This window comes from Pithys albifrons, chromosome 12 (assembly GCF_047495875.1).
Source record: "Pithys albifrons albifrons isolate INPA30051 chromosome 12, PitAlb_v1, whole genome shotgun sequence".
NCBI classification, from domain to species: domain Eukaryota; kingdom Metazoa; phylum Chordata; class Aves; order Passeriformes; family Thamnophilidae; genus Pithys; species Pithys albifrons.
In genome coordinates this window covers 3,642,174-3,669,342 of record NC_092469.1, presented here as the reverse complement: position 1 = coordinate 3,669,342, position 27,169 = coordinate 3,642,174, and the positions used below count along the sequence as shown (strand labels likewise).

Genomic DNA, 27,169 nt, shown 5'->3' with positions numbered 1-27,169 from the left:
ATACACAGCTGACTGGTGTGAGCACAAACACATCAGCACACCAGTCAGCTTGGCACAGGCTTGAAAACTTGCAGCGGTGGAAATAAAATTGAAATATGACTACTTTTAAACAACATATATATTTTTCATTTATTAGGATAGACAAAAATCCCCCTTGGATAGTTCTTAAATTTGGCAAGTGAATGGAACTTCTACAGACATCATGTACAGAGATGAAAGCATGGGATAAAAAGCAAGGAGAGTGTGGCATGACATTAATGCTGAACCTTCCATACTAACTTAGAAATGTATTTGACACCAGGTTAAAGGGCAGGTTTGAATCTCTTCCAGTGTGCTTGAATATATAAAGCCTTTAGACAGGCAGAATGGATGGGTGGAGATGGAAGAGCATCATAGCCCCCAGTATTGTCATTACATTGCTTCTTTTATAAAATGTGAGGAGTTTAGGTGAAGTACACTCTTTTTCAGGGAGTGCATAGAATTGTAGCAGCTTTTAAGTAGAGTGCAAATTCTCTTTTTTTCTTGGAAAAAAAATTTTGATGTGACATTAAAAACTCCTTTCAGATGCTTGCTGGTCTGGCAGGACCTCAAGCTGTTTGGCTTGACTGTCTCTCTCACTCCCTTCACATTGTTTACAGACAACACACTCAGTTCCAACTGACTGGATTTAAACATCAGCTAATTGTAGGCAAGAGGATTTGGGAAAGGGCACCACACTGAAGAGCCTCCATGTCTTAGGCTGGTCAGGGATATACCTTTGCTGCAGGCAAATCACAAAGTGCTGTGCTGAGCAAAGCGTGTGGGATGAGAGAGGGAGGAGGTAGGAAGAGACCAGAAATGCTTTCAGCCAGTGCTTCCTGCCATCTGATTAGAACTGAAAAAGTAGTTGACTCCCAGCTTTTGCCTCAGGTTGTACATGCTGGTGTGAAAGGTCTCCTAGATACAGCACATTGGCCAAACTCAAGGAGGAGGGGGCACGTCCCATGGGGTGCATTTTAGTCAGAGTACATCAAAACTGCACTGCCAGAGTGGCTTTCAGCTATCCATGACTTTGGAATCTCTCTCTGAGTTTCTTGTTTTAGGTATCAGAGTGGTTTAAATAGAAATTTGGCTAAAGTGAGTGCCTATGTTAGCCCAGATTCTCCTGTACTGTGTGCTGGAACTCATGCACCTTACAGTGAGACTAAGTCATTCCACAGCTGTTAGTCCTGCGATGTCATGGCCATGGTGTTCTTGGAACACACAAGCAAGTCCTCCAGCAGCTGGACCAGCTGTCTGGAAAGGAGTCCTAAAGTCTTCCAGCCCAACATGCTGTAAGGCATGATCTCAGGCACAGGTAACTGGAATTGAAAGGGTGGCATGTATGATTTTGGAGAGGAGGGGCTCACGTTCTAAGCTTGTGGGAAATTGTTGGCCACTTACAGGTTAAGAATAATTGTATAAAATCGAGGCTGGACTCCATGATCTGCAGAGGTCCCTTTCAGCCCTAACAATTCTGGGATTCTGTGAAATTTGGTGGTGCAGCCAGCACAGAGGAGGCAAAGCTAGGCAGAAGTTTTGTTTTGCTGCTCACCAAAGAACTTTTGGTATTGCTGATTTTTTAAAAATAGATGAAGCTTTCTCTTATTTAAATACTTCCCTTTGTTTTGGTTATATACCCTTTCCTGTCAAATGTAGTTGAAATAAATAATGTGATACAAAAGGTAAGTAACTGGGAGTCTGTCAGGCTTTTATCTTCTCTTATCTATGTGATGTGGACTTTTGCATATACAAAGATGATTAGTGACTGAGTGTGACCTGGATTTTAATGCTTTATACAGAAAATTCACTCAGCTTTGCACAGATTCATATCAGATTCTCTAATTTTTTGGAAAAAAAAAAACAAAGCAGGAAAATATTAAAAATATAAGTCTAATTTATGTCATCTGCTTAAAGAAATTATGTGATAGGGGAGGGAAAATAGAAGAGTTGGATCCTGTTATGACTAAGGAAATTTTCTTTGAGAGCCTCATGTACCAAGTGTGCTTATCTGTTCTCAGGAATTACAATGTGGTTAGTTTACAGTCTATTATGCAAAGTTGCATGCAATGTGTTAATGATATTGGTAATTCACTAACTATGTTCTGCACTAATTGGTAAAACTGAATATCATATTGCTCATCCTGGATCACTTTCAATGCTACTGCATATTTTTCAGTGTGTTTTAGCTCTTGTCATTAAAGCATGTATGTGCAAGCCAACATACCTTGTGAACTCTGGAAGGAAACTCAAAGCCCCTAGTGTTTTATTGTGCCTGTCATATTAAACAAGAAAACAATCTGGTGGTTTGATGAAGAGATTATTGTGGAAGGACAGCTTCTGTGGTTTAGGGAATAGAACTGCCTAGAATCCTTTTCCATCACTTGTGTTAAATGCAGGGTAAAGGACAAGGCTGTGTTTTGGGAATCTAGCTGAGAGAGAAGGATTTGACACAGTGAATCTAATTACAACCTCACATTTAAGTGTTTTGCTCAGAGGTGGGTTAAATTGAAGGTTACATATTGTAAGATCCCTGTCAAGCCTATTCCTGGTGTTACCATCTGCAACAATTCTTTAAAAATTAAGCGTATTTGTCTTTTGTGAAGTGACTGAATGGGAAAGTATGGAAAAGGGTTTGTATTACAGTAAGAAAAAGCAGCTATTTGGAAATGGTCTTACCTCAATATTAGATGTATAAATGTGTGTTAAATTTGTATTGTGCTGAGTTCTCTCAAGACCACTGTGAAATGCAGATGTGTTAGCAGTTAAACATCTTTTGGGAGAAGGATGGATGCTTCACTTAAAGAGCTAAGAAGAACCTGTTGCTTGTTCCAACAGCTTGAATATTAATCTAGACTCCCCAGCCTTTTATAAAGTACATAGGACAATCTAGTGTAGGGATTGAACAATCCTCTGGGAAGAACCATAGAAGCTGAGAGAAGACTTGAATTGACATTTGAGAATAGCAAACCAAACTGGATCACACAGAGACCTTAAAATGCACAGCATCTGATGCCAGATCTTCATGTGATACATTCTGCACTCCAGTGTAGCAGCATTGCCTATTTGACCTCAGTGCAGGGGAAAAGGCATCAGCTTCATTGGTTCTGAGCTGGTTACCAGCACTCAGGTAGAGATTTGAAGTTTTAATGACTATTTCTGTAACAGCAACTGTAATGACTTCAGGGTTCAGCAGCAGTTAAAAAAGTAAATTAAATACTCAAATTTAGTGGAGAAAAAAATCCCAAACCTATGGAACAGCTAAGAGACCCATCAGGAAAAGGAAATAACAAACAGAACAAGGTCACAGAGTATTTGGTGTGGCTGAGCCCTAAGCAAAGCCATTCAGTCACCCAAGGGACAGCTGGGCTGGTCTCTGGTGAAATCTGTGGCAGTTTCAGACAATTTGGCTATTCCCTTCCCCCCAAAAAGCCTGATATAACTTAGTTATGTTTCACACCCTGAAGAGAAAAGCAAGCAGCTTTGCTGGAACTGATGCTGTTTTCACAGCAGCCTTCTCATTGAGCTTTCATGGTACAAAATATAGGAGTGGGACCATACTCAGCAGGCTCAACCTCTCCCCTAAAAGTAACAGGATCTAGCTGTTGTGGAGCATGAGAGCTCTGGGTTAAATCTGGGTTAGTTCTGGGTAAATTCCCCAGCTGAAATGCTTGGCATCCTCATCTGAAAAGCCCTCAGCCTACCCCCCAGTGCCCAGTTGGTACTGCCCTCGAGGAGCTGGCCTGGAAGAAGGAGATACAGTTTACCCTTTGCCCTGCTCTTCATGACTCAGTAATGCTCAAGGGAGCCTCCATATGTATCTCCTTGGTCCTACAGTGTCTTTTCCATGATTGGAAGAGTGTTAGGATGGTGTGTATTCTGTTTAAACCTTTGGCATCACCTCTTTGTCCTCTTGCACTGGCTGCTGCTCAGTAAGTCCTTCAGAGCACTTCAAAATGTGAAACTGGTGTATTTCCCTCTTTCAGTTGACAAATTCTGCTCCCCTACTGAAGAATAATCCTAACTTGTATTTGCTAATGGAGTCTTTCAAAAAGGATAAGCGTGATGTTTTTACCCATTTTCAAAATGGGTGAATAAATGCAGCTTCTGGTGGATTCTAAATAACCAAAAGTGATTTTTTGTATCAGAGTTGTTCCTGAGTTTTGGGCTTTTTTGTTTTTCTTCTTCACACAAATATATCTGTTCCTGTAAAAGTGTCATCAGATCCAGGGTGGGGTAAGGCAAGAGGAAGAGCTCCACCCAAGCTTAGTGGTTGGGACACTCATCTGAGATGTGGGAGATCCAGATTCAAGGCAGTGTTTTCCTGGTTCAGAGTAGGGACTTGAACCTGCTGACTATTGAGTTGGGGATGCAGGGCTTGGTCTCCCAGGGCATTTGAGAGATTTTGTTTTTATTTTGTATTGTGTTGAAGACAAATTTCGAACATTAAAATTATTTTGCTTGAAATGGAATATGTCTTTTGCAGCCAGCCCTAATTCCCTACATGGCAAACTCAGCCAGGGTTTAGAGAAGCAGATTTTGCCACAGCTTTGGAAATGAACATCTGGAGGCAGAGCCATAACTCAGAGAATCACAGAATCACACAATATGCTGAGTTGGAAGGGACCCACAAGGATCATCGAGTCCAACTCCAATCGAGCCATTGTGTGTTAGAAGAATGTCCTTTGCTCTGTGTGGATGGGTGTGCAGCAGTTTGTTGTGTGCTGCTGCACATGGACATCCCTCCAACAAACACAAACCTTCATGGACCAGAGGCTGCCACCAGAGCTCTTCATGTGTGGATAAATGTAGAAGAACAAAGGCAATTTTTCTACACTGTAAATAGTTTTAAGATACTGTTTCTTGTGTCTTCCTGCCTGTCATCTTGAAACCACTGCATTGGTTTCATTCACAGGGATTGAGACTATCTGCAGAACATTGAGCCACACTTAAATAGCCATTTAAATAGCTGTGCTTGAAGCTTTCAGGCCAGCCAAGACATAAAGGAAGGAGCTGACTGAGAGGCTGGCTTAGCACAGAAAGTAAAAGGGAGCTCATTGAACAAATACTGCCACTTCTGTGAAAAATTGACTAAGCCTGTTTAATGTCTGACCATGTAATTCTGGTTCATTCTGTTGTATAACCAGGCGTTTTGCTGTATCTAGGTGACCTATCATCACTTCAGGCAAGCCTTCTCCCAGCAAGTGGCTACTGATTTTTTTGCTCAATGAGGGGAAATGAGCCTGTAATTGCACCTGGAATATTTTCTAAGGAAAAACTTTCTGGTTTGGAGCTCAGTTAGATTTTGTTGAGCTAACACTCCATGGTTTAATGCATGTATTTTCATTACTTGGCTAGCATTTAGTTAGAGAAACTGTTTTGGTTTCTGAAAAATTATAAGGGGTTCCAGGTAAAGAGAAATTATAATGTGATGAGAGACGTTGAGAAAGAACATATACCTTTATGTTTATAAAGCTGAACTATAGAAATTGAGTGACTACTTACGTAATATATCCAGACTCAACTGGGAAATGGTAATTCATGCCCATTTATCTTGAAGATCTATCACTTTTAATGAAGAATAATAGCACTCACAACAGCCACATACATGCCTGGAAAAAGCCCACGTGTGTAGGTGCAAAAATTTGCCTTGCCTCAGGCACATACACTTGAAAAATTGAATACTGTGGTTATAGGTTGGTTTTGGCAGAATCACGAAGGAAAAAAACCACACCAAACAATATTAATATCTTGTCAGTTGTAATGCTGTATCTCTTTAACCCTCTGATTTGTTTTTTCCTATTTTTCATTGTGCACACCACAGTAACTTCAGAGCGATGTGTTGGACAGAGAGAAAATTTGAACTGAAACCACCTCCTTGTACTGTTTTGGTTCTGTGCTGCTGAGATTGAGTCTGTGCTTGTGCCAGAAGCTGTTTGTCATTGGCACTGTTGGAGGTGGCACCTGTCCCTCCTGCACTAGGCTGTCTCCCACCCCTTGCAGTGTTCCTGATTCACCAGCAGGACGTGGGCAGCTCTGCAAGGCAGTGCCCTGAGCTGCAAGGCCACTGCCCTGCAGTGGTGCCAGGGCTCCAGAGGGTGGGCATTGCAGGGTTCTGCCCTGTCCTGTGCCAGTCTCCGCTGTCCCATCACACACACAGGACACAAGACCTGCTGCTCTGGGCTGGAGGGTGTTTGGGTGCCTGACATTTGTTTGCCATTTATGTGATAGTTGTCTTTCTCAGGGATTTCCTCTGGCTTTAGCCAGGTTGATGCTCAAATATCCAGAAAAGTTTCTTCTTTTTCCAGAACTACTCTACTCTAATCCATCTGAAATGCAAGTGGGGTTTTGGCCCTAAATCCCCCAAATTGCTAAAACCCCAGACCAAGAGTGAGTTTTCAGAGCAGGATTTGAGGAGCAGGTTCTTGTGAGTGCCTTTGCCTCAAGAGGACAATGTGCCCAGCTGGGTTTTTTAACATCTGGTGCTGCAATGAGGGTTTCCTGGGACAGCATTTTCATCCTTGCAGAGGGGACAGACCAAGACACATGATGGGAGATGTAGCCTACCCAGGACATTTGCCTACATGTGGGACATGGTTAAGCAGCTTCCAGATTTCCAGATTAACTTTCTCATTTTCAGTTGAACATATCTTGCTTTTCAACCTTTTTCTTGTCTCAATTATTGTACTTTTCTGTGGATAGACCAAATAGAGACATCATACTTGTTCTTAATATACCCTTTTCAAGACCAAAACCAAAAGAAAATAAACGAAACTTTTTATGATGATTCCTTCCTTTTGCTTCTGTTAGAAGCATCTCTGGAATCATCCAGAGCCTATTCCTTTCAGTAAGGACAGCTCAACTGATAATCACTCCAACATACTGCCTCTGTCAGTGAGAGGTTTGTGTTGATGTGTTCTTCATTTTCTTTTTTGCATATCTCTATTAAGGACAGCTAATCAATAATAAGAAGAAAATTACTAGCTAATAATTTTTGCAGGGCAATATGAGAACAAAAATGCATTTGATATTATGTGGTTTTAGAGAGAAGAATTTGTCTTGTGTGTGCTGCTTCTACAAGCCAGAACAGTAGAAATCTTTTCCACTCAAGAGCCTCTCTAAGTACATTGTTTTTAAGAAGGTTTTACTTTGATAAGATGGTTAATTATTTTTATTTTAAAAATACATAAACAATTTAGCAGAGTTATTTAAAATCCATTTGCTTTCATTACAGTAGATATTTAGTTCCCTGCCACTCACAATGTATTTCTCAAAGATGTTTTCTCCTTTCTATCTTCTTGCCAGCTGGATCTTTATTCTGCCATTGCTAGCTGCCTTTTTTTCCTGCCAAAATCAGAAACATTTTTAAATTACATTAAAATGGTTTAAAATTAGACTATATGACTATAATTTGGAAAAATGTGTTAGATTGATTCAGTCTAATGAGTCAGGCCTCTTCTCTTGATGCATTGAGTATATTGTAAATTTTTGTCTGAGTGTCAATAACTCAATAAAGTAAAGAAAAGGGGAATGAAAACAAAAAGAAGTCTCCAGTGAAGCAGAAAAAAAAAGAATACTGTAAGCATAGGAACATTTAGGAGCTGGTTCTGCATCATTTTTGCCCCTAAACTCCCTTTTATTTTGCAAAGATTTTTCCAGATAAAGCTTTACCCAGGTAGTGTTCTCCTTTCCACCTAAAGACACAGAATTTTGCTCATTAGGACTTCAGCTCAGAGTGGTGCCTTCCCTTCCCTAGCACACCCCAAGGAGCTGTGCTCATGCCTTCAGTGCTGTTTACAATCATGGCCTCAGAGGAGAAAACAGCTCCATCACTGTGGTTTTCCTTGTGGTCAGCATCTGCACGGGTGAAGGAAGGGCATGAAGGAAGGGGAGTCACGTTTCAACAAAGAGACAACAAGCAAATGCTGCTCTGTTGGGTGGGGGTGAGGCCACAGCCAACTGCTGGGCTGGATCGAGGGGGCACAGAACCATACTGATGTGGAAAATGCATCCAGGAAGGAGGATCTGGTGCTGCATCTATGACACTATTCCAGGGAGGTGGGAAAAACCCCCACAATGTGCTGTTTCTGCTTGCATATTTAATCTGCTCTTGCAAGGCATATTCTGCAAGAGACAATCTTGGGGATGAATTTTCCCTTGTGGCTCTCTTTAAGGCCATTGAAGCAAGATTTACACCTCTGTAGATGATCCAAGGCTCCTGTTCCAACTGCCAAGCCCTGAGCAGCCTCCTCGTTGTTTCCCACCATGGTTTTATGCACCAGTTTGCCATTACTTGAGCAAAGATTATCAGATGCACGTTGCTCTGGTAACCTGAATCACAATATACATGTGGATAGGAATGATCCAGAATCATACAACTGCTTCCCTGGTCTCTCCTCAAAGGCTCCTCGGGTCAAAAAATGAGGAACTAAATACAAGAGTGGGGACTGAGACAATTCTGTGGCCTGTGACATATGAACTGTACAGGGTCCCACCCATTTCCAGCAAAGGGCATCACAGGATCTCTGTCTGGAATGCAGTCCTGCACCGAGCTGAAATCACCTCTGCTAACCAAAAAATCTGGCAGTTCCAGTGCTTGTGTGGCAGGTACTGGGGAGATGTGAGGCTTTTTGCAAGCTCCTGTTTGGATGAGTTTGTGCATAAGTGAAGCTCTGGGGTGCCCAGGGGGGCAGCCAGCAGATGCCACTGCCTCGTGTCACTCAGCATGGGTGTGCACATGTTACTGGGCCAGTGTCAGGGCACATCCTGAGTCTGGCAGTGGCAGGTTGGATAGGCTGGGCTCTTCCTTGCACACATTGTGATGGGCTTGCACAGTCACTACAGGAGCATCGATACGTGTGAAATACCTGCCATTGCAAAACATAAAATTGCATTGAACTAGATCCTTTGGATGAATAGTTTTGATACTGTTTTCCCCAAAGGGCCCTGTCTTGAGGTCTTTTACCTAGCTTAGATTCCCACTGAACATTGAATTAAGAGTTGAGGCAACTGTGTTTGGAAACTTTACAAAGAAAACATATGTATCCAGTTTGCTCAACATGGTGTCTGAAGAAATGTAAGAAGGTGTCCAAGATGCAAATGTTTGTTTATGAAACACTCAGGAGAATGTCACAATGGCATATAAGAGCAACCTAATTTTCCATCTGAACCCTTGTACATCAGATATATGCCATGTGGATATCCACTCAGCACCTGCCCTGTCATCTTATTCCCACTGGCTGCTGTGTCACGAGCTTAGCGTGACAGCAGAGTGTCTCAGCCTGCAGCAGCACGACTGCCTTGTGCTAATTCAGGTGTGGGTTCCTCCTGAGAAAGGTGTCTCACTGGTTGTGCTGCCCCAGCTTTGTTCAGCACCTGTGCTGATGGAGTGGTGTGGAGAACACTAATATATTGGGCTGATGTTGATGTGGCTCAGTTCCCAGCCCTGGCTGCCTGTGCAGTTCCACAGGGATTAGCACTTGCACAAGGGAAGAGATAACACAGTCAGACCTACCCCTTGCAGCAGAAGCCCTCACTTAGCACAGCTTGAAGCTCCATGATGGTGGTATGTTTTTTTTCTCTACACTGAATCACTGAATATTCTGAGTTGGAAGGGACCCACAAGGATCATTAAGTCCAGCTCTTAAGTGAATGGCCCATACAAAGATCAAACCCACAACCCTGGAATTATTAACACCACGCTCTAACCAACTGAGCTCATCCCAGGGTTGATGTTGACTCAGTGTGTTGCCTCAGTGCAGGTAACACTTCAGGACAGTATGTGGAACTGGAATATAGCACTGTGAATGCACACAGGCCTCCTGAGGAACCAAGAGGTGGAGTTCACTCCAATGATAAGAACTTCATCAGTGTGACCTACTACAAAGTGTCCAAAATTGGCTTTTCACTCCACCCCTTCTCCCTGTTGCTGAGCCCAGGGTAATGACTTAAGGCTGGGAAGAAGCTGTCCATGAACTCCGTATAAATTCTTGTAGTTCTTTGCCATACTGTAGTAGAACTACTTCTTTGTTTATCTCAGTTCTGTTTTAGATTGTGAATCTAAGAGCAAAACTATGATGCAGCACTTCAGCACGTATTGCAGAGTTTCCGGGGTCACGTGTAGCTGCAAACTTTCACTTCATGCCAATGTACTGCACTCCAGTGGGTGAACTTTCTAAACTCAATGTTCTGAAAGCATGGAGGTATTTTGTAACAAACCTCCAGTGGATAAAAATAATCCTCTAGTATTTTACTCCCAGTTAACCATTTGATGAGAGAAAGTGTGGAGTTGGGCAATAAAGCTGAAAGTCCAGTTAAGTCTCAGTGGTACTATTCATGAAATAGCTCCTCTTCTGTGTTAACGAGTCAGAATCTGTCCCTGAGTAAATAATCACTAAATTTAACATCCATGAACAGGGAATACACAGAAAAGAGCCATAATTACTACACAGTCAGAGATCAAGGGAGGTGGACATTTTGAAGTAGTGCACTTCATAAGTATTGAACCGTAGCTAAAGTGCTAAGCCTATGGATGCAGTTGAGGCAGGAGCTCACATAGCCTGTAGGTCACCTCACCTTTTTTAGCTTTAGACTGAGAAATAGTCCCTTTCCCTGTACCATCCCCCTTTTCTGGCTCAGTCACTGTTTAATGATTCAATGCACAGTTGAACAGTGGCTCCCAACAAAGCTCAGAAAGCCCTTCCTCTGCTGTTGGTGGGGTAGCAAGTCCTTCAGTTACAGGAGGGAATGAAACCTGTTTCCCTTCCACACTGCTGTTTTGAGGGGATGCTCTGTCCTCTGAGCTACTGGTGAAGGTGGGGCTGAAGGCAGCAAGAGGAAGGCGACCATGTTCTGTGAGGAGCCCACTCTGCCTGCAGGAAGCACTGAGGTTGCCTCCTTGGTGGAATGGTGCAGGAAGGTGGAGGCAGCTCCTGGGACTCTGCTGCAAGAGCTGGGGCCTGCCAGGCATCCAGCCTGGGGCATTCAGACCAAAATCAGCTGGCACTTGGGTGCTTTGTGGTCTTTTGTGTCTATGGGCAGTGAGTTCTATCAAACACATTGTTAGGTTAAGTTTTGTTGGATCAAACAGGATTTCCTGATCCTAATAAAATGACAACAATAAAAACATTAAATTCAGTCCTGATCCAGCTCCTAAGTGAATAGATTAATCACCAACTTAGTATGCAAATGTTTATCTCAGATAGTGGTAAAACAGTGTGGACATCTGAGAAATTGGTTCAAATGGTGGAATTTCAGTTCTAGATCTTGTTTTAGACAGAAGGCTGAGCTCTCTTCTTTTTGACTTGATTCATTTTTGCTAAGAATGGTTTAGAGGCTTGGTGGTCTTTCAGCATCATTTGAAAATTTATTTTTAAAATTCTTATACAAGATGCCAAAGACTCTTTTCTAGGGACATTCTGCTGTATTGTTGACTTAAGCTTAAACATGAAGACATTTTTGAAGGAGCAGATCCTGGACTGCCATGGTGAGTGCAGGTAGATGTTTCATTAAGCTTGCCAGTGCTTATCCACTGTGACCTCCAGTGAACTGGGAACCTGCGGGGGGGGGAACCTCCTGAGAGTGGGTTTTCCTGGGAGCATTTCTGTTCTCTTGGATTCCTGTGGAGTCTGAAAATGTCAGAAGCTGAGCTGATTCCCTTGTTCTGGAGCAACTTGGGGTTTCATTTTTATACACTGGTAGTAGGAGGTGAAGATGAAACAAGAATTACAAGGGACATGGTGAGAAATTAGTCCTATAAAGGCAGCTGAGTATTTTTTTCCTCCATCAGTTTTCTGCCCTTGTTACTTGTATAACTTATTGCAAAATCTTTCTGACAAGTCTTTTGTGTGCTGGGGAGGACAGAATGATGGAAGTGCTTTATTGGGCCCCCAGTTCCCCTGCCAGTCCTGGTGTTGATATCACACCAGATGTACCAGAGCAGCACAACAGCGAAGATCAACATTCACCAGCAGATAGTATCACTGAAGATTTTATTTCCTATCCTAATCAAATGGGCTATCACTTATGTCTGATGACAATTCTTGTCATTTTTAATAATCCCCTCTGTGTAAAGCCTTGACTACTCAGTTATAGTCGCACTCCTGCAATCATTTATTCTCTGCACAGAGATGCAATAAGATGTTTGGTCCAGTTAAGCCAAGAGTGAAGTGTGCCCCAAGGAATCAGCCAGCCAGCTACTGCATCTTTATCAAACTGACACAGACAACCTTCACCCCTGGTAGGGAGATCGAATACCTCTCACAGGAAAATGATCTTCTTTCAGCCTTTTAAGCACCACAATCTAAAGTGGAGCACCCACTGGTTTGCTGGCTGGGCACGGAGGGAGAGGAGCCTGCAGCCCATCCATCACCTCTGCCCCCACCAGCTGTGGCAGAGAGACTGTGCTGCAGGTTCCAGGGAGTGTGGGGATGTCTTTGGACAGCTGAGAAACATGAGCAAGGGGAAGAAAAAGGGCTGTCTCCAGGCAAACATGTCCTGATTTATAACAGAACTATATTTATGTTAGTCGTAACCACATTATTCAGTATAATTGGGGTCAAGAATTGAATGAGTCTAAAAGAATGCAAAAAATAGTTTCAAAATTCTATTATAAATAAAGACCTGGTTTAGAGGTTTTGTGAGAACTCCAGAAGCAGAAAGGGTAGCAAACCCCCAGTGTTTTCCAAAAGACAATGCCAGAAAAACCACATGAAGATTCCTCTCAGTGGAGACAGACTGTATTAAACTTATTTTTTTATTCTTGTCAGTCTCTCTTGCTGCCCTCACTGTCCTTTTATTTTCAGGCTATTTCTGTACAAGCTGACCAGTTCAGTACTGGTGCATTTTAATACCAGTCAAGAGCAGGGACTTGCTGTTTGTAGGTGCCAGGGATTCATTTCCCTCCCCTCAGCACTTGTCAGTCAAATAAAACCATTGCAGTTCCCTCCAGTCTTCTGCATTTGTTAGTTTTTCAGCTGGGAAACATAGGTGTTTCCTCCCAGCTACATTTTGGAAGGCTAGTCCCTGGGCTGAGGCACTATGCTCTGCTCTCCTTAATATTTTTGTGCTACCTGAGAGCAACATTTGTTTGAAGAGTTCCTACTATTTGCCTAATATTTTGCATCTTGCTTCTTTGCTTATGATCTGCCTGGTAGCATAATACCTAGGCCAGAGTGCCTTGTCACAACTTTTAAGACATGAGTTTTATTATGTTTAGCTCTGTCTAAAAGGATATTACTCCCATCAATGGGAGCTGTCCTGACTATTACTTATCTTTCATAGTTATCAAGTGAATACGATGTTTCCTCCCTCCTCCAAATCTCTTTCTTTCTGCTCCTGTCTTCTTCCATGGTGCTCTGCAGAAACATTGAAAATAGTTCTCTGCAACTGACTTTTTATGCCTGTGTTGTCACAGTTAAAGACATTGTTTCATTTTGAAAAAAAAAATCAGAATGTGACTCGTAAGCCATAGTAATACAGACATTTTCTATTACAGTTAACCTTTGCTCTTCAGTTAAAACTGTTATCTCAGACCCAAGCCAAGGGTCATAGATAAAACCTCCCTAGTTTTTTTCCTCCTCTTAAGCTGAGTTGCCTCAGTGAACCATTAACTTAGTAGATTATTTACTGTTACTTTTATGGAAGAAATGCATACTGTACTTTTTCTGCATTGCTTAGGTCTGATTTATGTATGGCTCCAGTTCTATAGGTTCCTCACTGAGGCAGGGCCTTCATACCATAGCAAAGTAAACAGGCAACACAAACCTGCCTGAACAGTAGTCAAAACTTGGAAAAATTCACATACTTCTGTCCTCATATCTCTTCTACTTAACATGCACCACTAACAGTCTTGATTTGCACTTGGGAAAAACTAATTACATCGATGTTAGACTCAGATAAATGTTAGCCTCAAGTTAAACTGCAAAGGCCAGGATCAGAGTGTTCCTGGGTGCTATGGGGAGCTGCAACCAATTAATGATAACTCCCTGATCTGAGGACAGGTTATGAGCTGGCCCCAGCACTGATTAGAGCAATATTAGAGAAGAGATTACAGCACCTTGGGGGCTGCTCTGTCAGAATCGGTGGCTTGTGTTGCCCTACCCCTCTGTGCCCCTGCTGTGCTCTGGCAGGGGGCTGCAGGAACCAGCTGCACCAACTCTCTGACAGGAGAAAATATCCAGGCTGAAAACAAGTGAGTTCTTTCAAAGAGGGCAGCATATGGAAGTGGGGAGGCCTTGGGCTGACTAAATCTTCATCCTCCCATTGGGCAGCTCAACAGGAAGAGATAACACAACAGGAGACATCTGCCAGCAGTCACCAGCTTTTCTGCTCCCCAGCTAGCACATGGAGCCTTCCTGGCATGATGACTTTCTACTTCCTCCCAATCTCACCAGCCTATCTTGGAGAGTCAGATTTTACAGCAATTTTGGAGAGGTGGACTTCCCTATTTCTTCTCCTGCACACTTGTCTTTGCTGTTGCCAAATGTTATCTCCCCTCCAGGCATGTTGGAGCTCTGCAGAGCAAAGGGAGTGGAGTGTGAGGAAACCAAGGGATTTGTCTGACTCAGTTTCATTTGGTCGTTTAATCAATTGAGAAATAAATGTGATGTCCCCTTCCACTCCCTATCGACTGGGCCTGTGCATTTAGGTCAGGCATCTGGAACTGGATTTTCCCATGGTTGGGAAAGAGCTTAATCCTTAAGAGGAGATTTGCAGGGAGGTGTGGAATAAAAAGGATAGGTTCCCCAAAACCCTTACAGTGGGAGCCAGAGACGGTGATTCACTCAGCTCTACTAGTAGCCTTTTACAGACACCTATTAGAGGAGGCCAGAGCATCTAGAGAAGGACAGCACAAGCCAACTATAGACATTTTCTGATGTTTACATTGACTTCAGCTGATTTTTTGATGAAGCAGGGCTTACTGCTACTTTTTTTTTATTGTGGAGAGTGATAGTCTTAATCTATTAACAAGCAGGTTTAGTTCTGCACAGCATTGCTGCTTTACTAATGGGGATAGCTGGGTCTGACAGTGGTGGGAGGAGAGGAGAGCAGGAGCTTGACTCAGCTGCTCTGTAGCACATAGTTTGATAGAATCATAGAATCATAGAATCATAGAATGGATTGGGTTGGAAAAGACCTCCAAGATCATCGAGTCCAACCCTTGGTTCAACTCCAGTCCATTTACCAGATCATGGCACTCAGCGCCACATCCAATCTGCATTTAAAGATCTCTAGGGATGGTGAATTCACCACCTCTCTGGGCAGCCCATTCCAATGCCTGAGCACTCTCTCTGCAAAGAATTTTTTTCTGATATCCAGCTTAAATTTCCCCTGGCAGAGCTTAAGCCCATCGTGCCCCCTTGTCCTATTGCTGAGTGCCTGGGAGAAGAGACCAGCCCCCACCTGGCCAGAACTTCCCTTCAGGTAGTTCCAGACAGTGCTGAGGTCACCTCTGAGCCTCCTCTTCTCCAGGCTGAACACCCCCAGCTCCCTCAGCCTCTCCCCACAGCACTTGTGCTCCAGTCCCTTCTCCAGCCTTGTTGCTCTTCTCTGGACTCGCTCCCGCATCTCAATATCCTTTCTGAACTGAGGGGCCCAGAACTGAACACAACACTCAAGGTGTGGCCTCCCCAAGGCAGAGTCCAAGGGAAGGATCACTGCCCTGGTCCTGCTGGCCACGCTATTTTTGATACAGGACAGGATCCCATTGGCCTTCTTGGCCACCTGGGCACACTGTTGACTCATGTTGAGCTTCCTGTCAATTAGTACTCCAAGGTCCCTTTCTGCCTGGCTGCTCTCCAGCCACTCTGTGCCCAGCCTGGAGCGCTGCAGGGGGTTGTTGTGGCCAAAGTGCAGGACCCGGCACTTGGCCTTGTTGAACTTCATCCCATTGGAATCAGCCCATCTCTCCAGTCTATCCAGATCCCTCTGCAGAGCCCTCCTGCCTTCCAGCAGGTCGACACTCCCTCCCAGCTTGGTGTCATCAGCAAATTTGCTGATGATGGACTCAATCCCCTCATCTAAATCATCAATAAAGATGTTAAACAGGACTGGTTTCAATACAGACCCCTGGGGAACACCACTGGTGACCAGCTGGATGCAGCTCCGTTCACCAGCACTCTCTGGGCCCAACCCTCCAGCCAGCTCTTAATCCAGGAGAGGGTACACTTGTCCAGGCCATGGGCTACCAGCTTTTCCAGAAGTATATTATGGGAGACAGTATCAAAGGCCTTGCTGAAGTCCAGATAGACACATCCACAGCCTTCCCCTCATCCACCAGGTGGGTCACCTGATCGTAAAAAGAGATCAGGTTGGTCAGACAGGACCTGTCCCTCCTAAACCCCTACTGGCTGGGTCTAATCCCTTGTCCACCCTGAAGGTGCTGTGTGATTGCACTCAGGATGAACTGCTCCATAACTCTGCCAGGCACGGAGGTCAGGCTGACAGGCCTATAGTTGCCAGGGTCCTGCTTGCAGCCCTTTTTGTGGATTGGGGTGACATTGGCCAACCTCCAATCATCTGGGACCTCCCCAGAGAGCCAGGACTGTTGGAAGATGATGGAGAGCGGTTTGGCAAGCTCTTCTGCCAGCTCCTTCATCACCCTGGGATGGATCCCATCTGGTCCCATAGACTTGTTAGGATCCAGCTGGCTCAGTAAGTCAGTAACTATATCCTCCTGGAATACAGGAGGGGTATTCAGCTCTGATGATGATACTGCAGAGGCTTTTCATGCTCTGAGCACCCACAAAGGGCTTCTGACTGCTTTTAGAAGCAGATTCCCTGTGGCAGCAGACAAGTCTGGGAACAAAACTGCTAGCTACTATCTCAATAAATCTATCAAGCCAAAAGAGGCTCAATTTCTTGGAGGTGGAGTAGAGAGGACAAACAGAGAATATGTTGGGATCTCACCATTTTTCTCCCACACAGAACTGCCTAAAGCACATGGCTGCTGTGCATTGTGCAGCACTGTTCAGCTTGAGGCTGAGTTGTCCAACCATGTCAGGGCTGCCACTGCTCTGTCTTTAAACACCAGATTAACCCACAGAGCCCAGAGGCTGGTGGCAACATAAAGTGAGGCTGCCTTCCTTCCAACACCCAAGGGTACTCCACCCTCTTGGATACAGGTGCAAGGTTTCACATCTTTTGACTACATGATGCTACCCAGACTACTCAGCACCTTAGTAGCTCATGCCCTTACACCCTCTGAACATTCTGGTACTTATTGAGCTCGGGACACACAGTACCCCCCTTGAAGAGCCCATCTCCCTCATCCTGTGCTTTCAGGACATGGGCAAACACAGGTAAGGCACCCCTTTCTGTGTCCTGTAACTTGTGTCACCATTTCCAGGCCTCCTGCCAGCAGCCCCCATCATCCCTACATACTCTGCCACATCTCCCACTTTTGACACTGTCCAAATGCAGTGCAGCCCTTGATGCTCTTTACAGACAGCCCAAGAAACTGGAATGGGAGTTCAATCTGAGGCTATCTCATAGTACTGTGTAAATTCGTTTTCCTCACTTCCTCCAAAGGAGTGTATCAGTATCTGTATGGGAGGAGATGTTGTGCTCCTAAATCAGAGTCCCCTTTTGTGCACTCTTAGTTTTGCACGGACATGTTGTAGTAGGTGAGGCAGAGGAACTGGGCTGAGAAGGGAATCAAAACCTCTTTGAGTGCATAAGACCCTCATTCAAGTAAAATTCAAAAGTCCCATTTATTGCATGGCTATAACACCTTTCTCTTTTCTCTTTCCCAGCCTACATACCCTTCACTCAAAACAGCCCATATCAGTGAACCTGGATCTAGTTTGATGTCACAGTAGATTATGTTGGGTGAATTTTAAGTAGCTTTAAATACAGTCACTGAACCATCTTTAAACTCATTTTTATTTGGCCAGTGTGTCTTTGTGAGTGGTTGAAGCTTCTTGGTCTGAGCTGTAATTGGTTCTGTGCTTCAGTCCATTTTAACACACTCCTTTAGGTGTAGGACTGTGCAGTGCAGCACGGCTTGCAGTGAGGAATCAGTGCAGTCCTATCCTTCATGCTTATGGTGTTGTTCATTATCAGTGTCAAGATAACAATCTGTTAGTGTTTTTCCAAAGGAATGAAGCTCTAATTTCCCCCTGCATGACTGTAGCTCTGAAGAGGAGTTTGTTTTGTTCCTTATTACAATAGACGATTGCAGAGTTGAGCAAGATGATGAAAGCATTAAGGTTAAGTAAGGTCAGGAAGAGAAAGCCTGTGTGGCCTTAAGTGTCCTTAACAGGTGGATTTTAAGTACCTTTTTCCTTCTCTGGAAGACCCAAATAATTCAATTCTGATTTTCTCATGGCTTAAAACTTCCTTTATTATTGCTTCATATTTTCTTTTATTCTGTGCCTCAATGTGTCCATTATTTTTATCTGCCTGTTGCTCTCTCCTGTAAATGTACAACTACATGAAAAGATCTTCAGCTGCAGAACAGGACTGAGAGATGTAGAAAAGTAACATCTTTATTTCTGGCTCTGTTCATGATGGTACTGTCCTCTGGTAGCTCAGTTCCCTGGAGTGCATGTGTCAGAAGTCCTATTTCAGGGTATGTCTTTGGAAGAAGGCAAACTAGTCTTTGGGCCATTCTTCCCATGCAGGATTTGTCGCATGGCTGAGATTTTTTTTCATAACTATTCTTTCAGAATTTTATAAAGGCAAAACATTGTTTTTCAGGAAATTAGATATTTCATGTTGACCCTTACCTCCCACAGAAGATTTGGCTGATTGTATTAATTGCTCAAACTCTGCAGGAAGGGAACTTCAGCTATTTAGAATGAACAAGCAAACTCATGTTCTTTCAAGCTCCTCCTCATTATATTCATTGGTATTCAAAAGAGTGAGAATGTAAATCTGCATTGAAAATGTAGAGAATAAAATTCTGAACACAGTATTTTTCTTCTCTGTGTTTAGATCTACTCTCTTTCATAATGTAGCAGTTCCAATGAAGTCAGTGGCTTTTACCCTATAGGAAAAAACACACTGAGATTCAGGATTTCCAAGAATCCAGTCCTCTGTAGTGTTTGCTTTAGGGACCACAGTGATCTCTCTCCTTGTCAAAGCTGGGAGCAGTGCACATCACCCTTCAAATCCGTAGTCATCCGAAACAAGTGTTGTTCTAACTCTTGAAGGTGAGGGTTACCAGTGGTTCTAAGAGTTCCTCCTCTGCTGCAGTTTCTGTAGGATTTCCTCTGTGAAAACTTTATAATTCCTGAGTTCACTGCTTCTCTTGATCCCACATCGTCTGTATTTAAAAACAGTTTCACTTATGCATTGCTCAGTCATTGCTGTTCTTACATTCTTTTATTTTTGGAGCTGGAACTTTGGACCTGTAAGATGGCTCTGAGTAGTGCCCATTGCTGAGAAGCAGTGAGCTCCAAGGTCCCTGGAAATGGAGAGTGATTGGGGTGACTCCTCTTCTCTTTGCTCTCCCTGCCAGACCTTGCAGTGAGCAAGCTCACTCAAGCCCAAAACCAGGCTTAGATCAGGTGTTAAAGCTGAGCACCAGCACTAGAGCTGTGACAGCTCATCTGAAAAAGCTGGACTTTTCAGCATATGTTTTGCAAACAGCTTCTGTTTTTCCTATGTTTGGAAGTGTTAATATGGCAGAGGTAGTAAGTGCATGTAAACAGGATGGTGGGGAGCCTCAGGCTGGCTGTGGAAAGGGCACCCAGTCCTGGGTGTGCGTGCAGCGCCAGGGCTGGAATGCAGAAGTGCCTTTGCGTGTGTGCGATGCCTGGCCAGCACACAGGATGGTCATGAATGGAGTGCATGCTCCTGAGTGCACGTCTGTTGGTCCTCCAGCCCTAGGAGTTAAATTCTAAAATGGCTAATGATGTTTTCTCTTTTATTTTGGCAGGAATAAGGAAGTGTGGTGCGCAGCCATCTTTGCAGTCAGCCGTTTTCAGTTCCCCTTTTCTTCCTGTCTGCCCCTGGACACGAGAACCCCTGTGAGTGCATGCAGCTCCGAGGCAATTCATGGGCACTTCAGAAGTCAGATGAGTCATTTAGTCTTTACTGGAAGGCTCTGATTTCAGTAACAGAAGTAAGCAAATAATATATATTTTAAAAATTAGCTTTTTAGTTTTACAGCAGGATCCATTTTTTGGTTGTTACTTTCAAATAATACTTTCAAGGAACTCTTTGCAGTTCCTTAATTTTCACATTTTACTGCAGATTTGTTGCTGTAGCTCTGATACTACATTTGAAATCAGTATCTTAGACAATGGTAGATTACATCAATTATAGTAGAGAAAAACCATGACTTTAGATGTGGTGATGAAGGGCAGAGTAGGAAATAGTGTTGAAAGATAAGCTCTACCACAGCTGGTGCTGCAAGAAAACTGCTGAGTTACAGAATGGCTGGAAATAATGGTTTGTAAAGATGTCTTCAGTGATTGAAGCCCCCTCACGGCTTGTGTGCTTTAGAGCTACAGACCCCCATATGGGGAATGCCTTTGCACAAGCAGGTTGTGCCCCATTTTAGTGACATCTACATAGCAGGTAGTCATTCTACAGTACTGATATTGAAGAGCAACCTGCCTTTAGGACACAGGGCAATGACCCTTCATTTAAAGTCAAAGGTCCTAGGCAGGAGAAGGGAATGGGACGTGAAGAAAAATGACTAATGTTTGACTTGAGTGCCAGTGAATTCAGCTCCATTAACATAATGCATCCTTTGAGGGAATGTGTGTAACATCTTTGCGATGTGTTGGACATTTTGGTATGATCCAGTTGCACAAGATGAGGTTATTCTCCTGCTTACCTCCTAGCAGCATTACTGTATTGCTAATAGCATGGATCCTTTGGTTCATTTACTAAGGTGGTAGATTTCCTTAAGCCCAAAATCAGGGATCCAAACTGAGTGACTAAACCCTCTGTCCTTCTTTCAGGAGACTGCATGAGTAATCAGTGATGCTAATCACGCTGAAGAACTACATTGCTTTGCTCCAGCGATATAAAGATTCCTTATTACCATAGCAAAGTGGTTTTATAATGTCTTTATCAGCACTCAGAATTATGTGAATCGTTCTTCCCATGCATGGTGAGTGTGCCTGCCCACTGTCTCAGTATTGTGACTACTGAGAATTCCATTGGCTTTTGTGTGTGGGGTAGTGTAGCGATGGTTCTCAGCTTCTGGTAGTTCTGGCCTGACTTCACTAGAGCTGAGCTAAATTGAGTCCTGGCTATTTTTTCCCTCTGTATGTGTTGTAATAATCTCTTCCTGCTCCTGCCTGTCATCTCTCCTCACACTGTGACTGCTGGGCTCAGCTGCTCCAGAGCCTGCCTGTCACTGTTTCGCTGCTCAGTAACTGGCTGGGTGCAGCAGCAGACTGAGGAAATAGGGCAAAACTGAGAAAACTGGTTTATTTGATGAGTTTCTCATTTTAAGGTAATTTACGTCAAATACAGTTAAGAAAATCCAAGTTGCTGGAGGGATAAATCACACAGAATATGCTTTCATCACCAAAAAAATTTACCAGGTTCTGGTGATTTTTTGGTAACAAAACTGGGCCTGCCAGCTTCTGACTAAACTGGCAATAACGAACAAATAACCCAAGCACTGAGCATGGCTGTGTGGTGTCTTTCACAGCGATGGAAAGTACAGTTTTTCTTAAAAATATTTTATTTTTGTTTTTGACATTTCATATTGACACTTGTCATCAATCTGGATTCAAAATTGTCTCTTAAGAGGGCTAAATAAATGGTGCACCAGAGAAAGGCACTCATCAACTTTTACGGGTTCTTAATATTCTCAAAGGAGTAGCACTGACAAATTGGACCCACACAAATTAAGTATAGACCAGTGTCTAAACCTGCACTGATTATGTTTCCACTGACTATGCAACCCTTTCAGATCTATAGAAGATCTACGTTCATTAACAATTGCTGACTGAAGTCAAACAACCCCAGCAGGCCGAACTTCAGATGCCAGAAGTCAAACCACAGTTAGACTTGTGAAAGTAAGTACAATACATAGAAAAGGATTTTGAAATGCTGTTTTAGTCAACTTTTCATAACAGTGAAAATTATGTAACCATTTAAGGAGTCTGAGGTACAGTATGTCAGTTGTTGAAATGCTGAAAAATAAACCACAGCACACTCGTTTTCAGGCTGGGAATGGAAGCGCAGAAAAGTGAAATGCCTTGGCTGGGGAGGCACAGTAGGCTCTAGCAGGTCAGACCATCTCCCAGTTGTCCAAGGCCCAGTGCTGGTGTCAATCAGCAAGTCCTGCTGGTTTCTGTGCATCATTATGAGTTGTACAAGAATTGCAGCCTGTTGTCATTCTGCTGCTTTTTCTCAGCTGGCAGTGCTGTAAGAACTTGCTGTTTTGCTCGCTAGGTGACAGTTTTCCTTGCTTCTCACTAGGAGAGATGAGTTACCAGAAATGCCCTACAGAGAGAACAGTCCTTGTTGCTGGGAAGTTACACATTCAAGTGTCCAAGCCCAAAACCACAATGTACTATTTGCTTTAGACAAGTCATGCGATAACGCATTTTTTTCTGTTGTAAGCTGTTAAAAATAAAACAAGGATGCAGAAAATAAATGTTAGAACAGAAGGAGTGCCCTGACTTTCCAGACAGCGAGAACAGCAGGGTGGTAGCCCTTGGAGCTGAACAAAAGTATAATTCAGAGATTGGATTTTTTTTTCTCGGATTTAAAGAAATCATCACACAACTTCACTACCTTTGGAAATTTAATTTTTAAATCAGCCCTGTTCTGATCACCTGTTCTTTGGGTGCTGACAGTGATTAGGAAGGAGCAATACAAAACTGTATCTACTTGGCTTGTGTCTCCTGTTTATCACTTAATTTTTGGTTGGGCTTGAAACTGAGCTTACAGTGGGAGTCATATAATTGGGCTTGATCTGCAAATTCTCTAAGGCTGGGGAGTTGAGTTCAGTGTAATTCAAAGGAATTCCAGTGGTTAAGGGCAGCTGATGGTGAGCCATGTCTTCATCTGTATTATGGCACATTTTATGTGGCAGTTACCACCCTGCACAATGATATGCTGAAAGCATTGCTTTCTTCAGCTAAAATTTGGTGATCCAAGCAGTTGCTGAGAAAGACTTATGTCATCTCTGTGCTAGAAATAAGGAAGGAGAGATAGGCAGTGGGAAGGGACTTAAAAGATACATTTTTTCCATGATTGAAACTGCTCCTCTTTGGCATTTTAAAATAAATCATGCCTAGTGCTGGTTCTCAATAATAATATAATACCATAAAAGGTTATCAGTAATTTGAACTAGGAAAGTTGTCACTAACTAAGTCCTGGCTCCAGCATAAAACCTGTCTCCTCAGAATAACAGCTGTAAGCAGTAGGTACTGCTTGCTTTGCACACTAGAATTGCACTTCCAGAGACAGACAGGCCACCTCCTCCTTGCAGGTTCGTATGAATGCACTTCCAAGGCAAGGGACTGACAAGCACCTAGCTCCAAAGCAGGGTCCTCAAGGGTTTCATGCTGTTGGAGCAGATGGAAACCGCCACAGCCACCACTTCTGCTCTGTGGGACGGAGTGTGTCGGTCTGCGCAGGGACAGAAAGGACTATCTCCTGTCCCCATAACTTGCACGTGACCCACAGGGCGGATGCTGCAGCCCAGCAGGTGCAGCAGATTCCACCATGTGTTATCTCTAGCCACGGGACTGTCCTGCTTCCAGGAACACTCTTCTGATGGAGGAGATAAGAGCCTGCCAGTAACTTCTCTTTGGGTGAAGGAGTTAACAATAGTGTCTCATCAAAATGGCTTTGTAATTGTATTAATTTCTAAGAAGTGCATGAGGAAATCTAGATACAACTGCATGCCATATTCTACTTCTTTGATGTATTCTTTTTTAGGTAATTGTATCATATTTGCCGTGTAGATGATAAATTAAATGTACTATGAAATGGTGTCCAACAGTCCTGCAAAAGCAAATGAACAAACCTGCTGAATCCAGTAACACACTAGCAGGTGTGGAAGTGGTCACTTTTTCTTGGGGCTGAAAGGATCAGCTTCCAACATTTCAATTAGTGCATCCTTTGAATCTTTTTTCCAGATGGATGGATGAAGGGACCTTAGGGTGTATAGCATGCATTATGAGTTCCCCATAATACAACCCAACTCAGCATAGATTTACAGAAACATCCATTTATACATTATTCTTAAAAATAATTGGAAAACAAGGTTTTAAAAATTTTTGGCCTGAATTTCAAACCTCTGTTTTGTTCTTAGCTCTAGATCTCTGATATGTTTCCAGACTGGGGCAATGGATGCCAGGACTTTACAAGCAGGTCAGTATGGAAACTAAGGGCTAAGGGCCTGATCCAGTTGGCCTGGAACATTTCCATGAGGCCAAAGTAACTCAGGCCATTGTGCCACCCTTCAGTGTTCAGGCAACGCTGAGATATCTAGTATGTAACTAAGTGCATTCAGCTCTTCCCAACAGCAACTCTTGCCCTGTGTCAGCCCCCAGAGCCCCCCTGGCGATGCTTTCATTGCTCTTGTCATTATCTGTAGAGTCCTCCTGGGAACTGCCGGTGCAGGCAGGCATTAAAGAATTAAAGAGAAGAAACACCATTTGTAAGTGAATTAAGATCTGAAAGTGAAAGGAAGGTCATTGTTTCTAGACCACACTCCTGAGCTCCTTCTAGGCAGCCTGTGCTGGGGGTTTCTGGGGTTCTGTGGTGAGGAAGGCAGAGGATTTGCTGGTGTGTGAGGGCAAGTAGCTGTGGGCTTGCGGAAAAATTCCAACGGGGGATTAGCGTTGCAAACTGGTGTTTAGGCTGCTCCAACTCTACTGTTGGTTATCACTCCTTATCACTCTCTTTCTCTCTCAGATTTAACTGCTCATATTGCCTGGGGAGCACATCTCCAAGATTCAGTCTGTCCATCACTTTGGCCCCTGGTTGGAGAAGGAATTTGTTACCCCCCTCTATGCTCAACTCTAACACATCAGGTGGGATCTGCACAGCTTCTGTTGCTTTTGAAAGCAGAAGTTCATCTTGGTTCTGGAAATACTGCACTCATGGGTGAGCTCTGGCAGTGGATTTTTGCTGTCATGTGGAGTAATGGGAAGGGCTGGAGAAGGAGATTTGCCAAAATGCCTGCCTGCTGTGGAGAGGCAGGCTGGTCCAGGCTTCCAATGGCTGAGAGATCCCAAATGCCCAGACACTCATCCCATCCCAGAGCTGCTGGAGGAGACCCTACAGTTACTACAGTCTTGACAGTCAGCTGGTTCTGCAGAGGGCAGCCACCACCCCCTGCTCAGGCTGCATACAAAAGTTCTGTGTGTTGCAAGAGGACTTCAGACCACCCTTGGGAACCCTTGATGGACAGCTTCCCAGCCTCCTGGCCCCACAGCATCACCCTGAACTCATCATTGCTGCTGGGCCAGAGGCCTTCCATGAATTAGCCTGAAACACGAATGCTTGTTTTCCTCTTGCACTGAATAAGACACTGACAATATTTAATTGTCAATACCCCTCCCCTGAGAGACATGCAACAGCATTGCTCCTCAGGGCATATTCCCCACTGCTGTATTTAGAACAGTTTGAAAAGACCAAATTTTAAAAATAATAATCTTTCCAAAAGTTCCTCACCCACCAGCACTCCTCTGCCAAAATGAAGTTTGAAGAAAGTGAAAGAGGGCAAGTTTATATAGTCCAGTGAATGGGAGTTTAAAATGGAACCTGACCATCATCATTCTTGCAAATGTTTGCAGTTAATGGGAAGCAGTGGTGATGATGGCATCATGCTCGGAGAGGTCCTGTGCTGTAGATGCTTGTGGTGTTGCCTCCTTTTGCAGGTTATATTAAAGATGAAAATGTCTGTTTTCTTCAGTGTTTAAGAATACTTTACTCCCTCTCACCTTATGGATGAAAATTTTAAATAAAGCTACACATCAGTAAGTCTGCAATGTTAACTGCAAATCCCTTGCACAAGGAGTTCAGTTATGTTTCTACTCATGAGACTCCGCCTTTATGAAGATATTAGTTCTTAGAGTTGTTTGTGAACATTCACCACTAAAGATCAAGGGGACTTTGCTGCTTCTATTTATTTACTTGATTTATTATCAAGTCATTTTTGCTGCTTCTATTCAGTATTTGTAAAGGAAGGGTCACCTAAGTAGATGGCATCAGCTCTGTTCTCAGATTTCATAGACAGTATTTGCCCTGTATGTGCACACTAAGTCTAAAGTGAATGATAATATTAATGAATTGCATTGACTTACAAACACTTCCTTTAGAAAATCCAAGGAGGCTGAAATGTCACGAGGGGATGTTTCTTTAAAATTTACACGAACGGTGTAACAGTGAGCACTCCGGACTCTGATCACAAGGTCGTGAGTTCGAGTCTCAGTGGAGTCCGTACCGGGCAGTTAAAGCCTTCCTGCCATCCGATCCCGTCAGATCTCGGATGCTCAGCAGGGTCAGCCCCGGTTAGTACCGGGGGCTGTGACAGTCCCGAGGACTTCACTGTCACCGTCCAAGCTCGCTCGGCCGTGGCAGATGGACCTTGGAACTGAAACGGTGGGGCCAGTTCTGTGCACGCTGAGCCTCATCTAAAAAATCCACTGCGCAGGCTGGAAGGGCACACCCCCCCCCACCCCGGGGAGAGCCCTTCCCAAATCCGTTCGCGAAGTTCGGCCATACATACATACATATACGAACAGAACTCTTTAGTGCTAGTTGTCTCAAATGCCCTGTCAGGGTCTTGAAACTGGGTGGAATAAGAGTGAAGCTGCATTTGTAAGTGCAGGGGTGGGTTCTGGGTTGCATAGGGCTTGCACTGATCAAATTCCATGATTTGAATTTCATGGCTTTCGTCTGTGTGTTTCTCTATGATTTGACATGAAATATTTTGCCTAATCCTGTGGGTAAACCATAATTGCAAGGAATTCTGGCATCATTGAATCCCCTTCATCATCAGTGATATCCATGTAATTAAAGGCAGAATTTAATATTTAGATTTTTATAAGGCTGTAATAATTACCTTTTACCCAAGCACACAAAATACTGCATCAGGCAAATCTATAATTAGTTAAAAGTAAAACAAAGTGCACTTCTATTATTAACAACATTGCATAAAATTCTTAGTGCCATAGCTAAAAAATCAAAGCCAAGTAACAGTTCAGAGGCAGTTGCT

The 27,169-nt window shown here is 43.5% G+C and overlaps 1 long non-coding RNA gene across 1 annotated transcript; it reads left to right on the top strand.

The window, feature by feature from the left end:
* Positions 1-1,028: 1,028 nt before the first annotated feature.
* Positions 1,029-25,946, top strand: LOC139677523 (uncharacterized). The gene is made up of 6 exons (XR_011698880.1): positions 1,029-1,336; positions 19,901-20,086; positions 20,934-21,085; positions 21,899-22,004; positions 24,257-24,315; positions 24,862-25,946. It is a non-coding gene; the product is annotated as an uncharacterized lncRNA (long non-coding RNA).
* Positions 25,947-27,169: the final 1,223 nt, after the last annotated feature.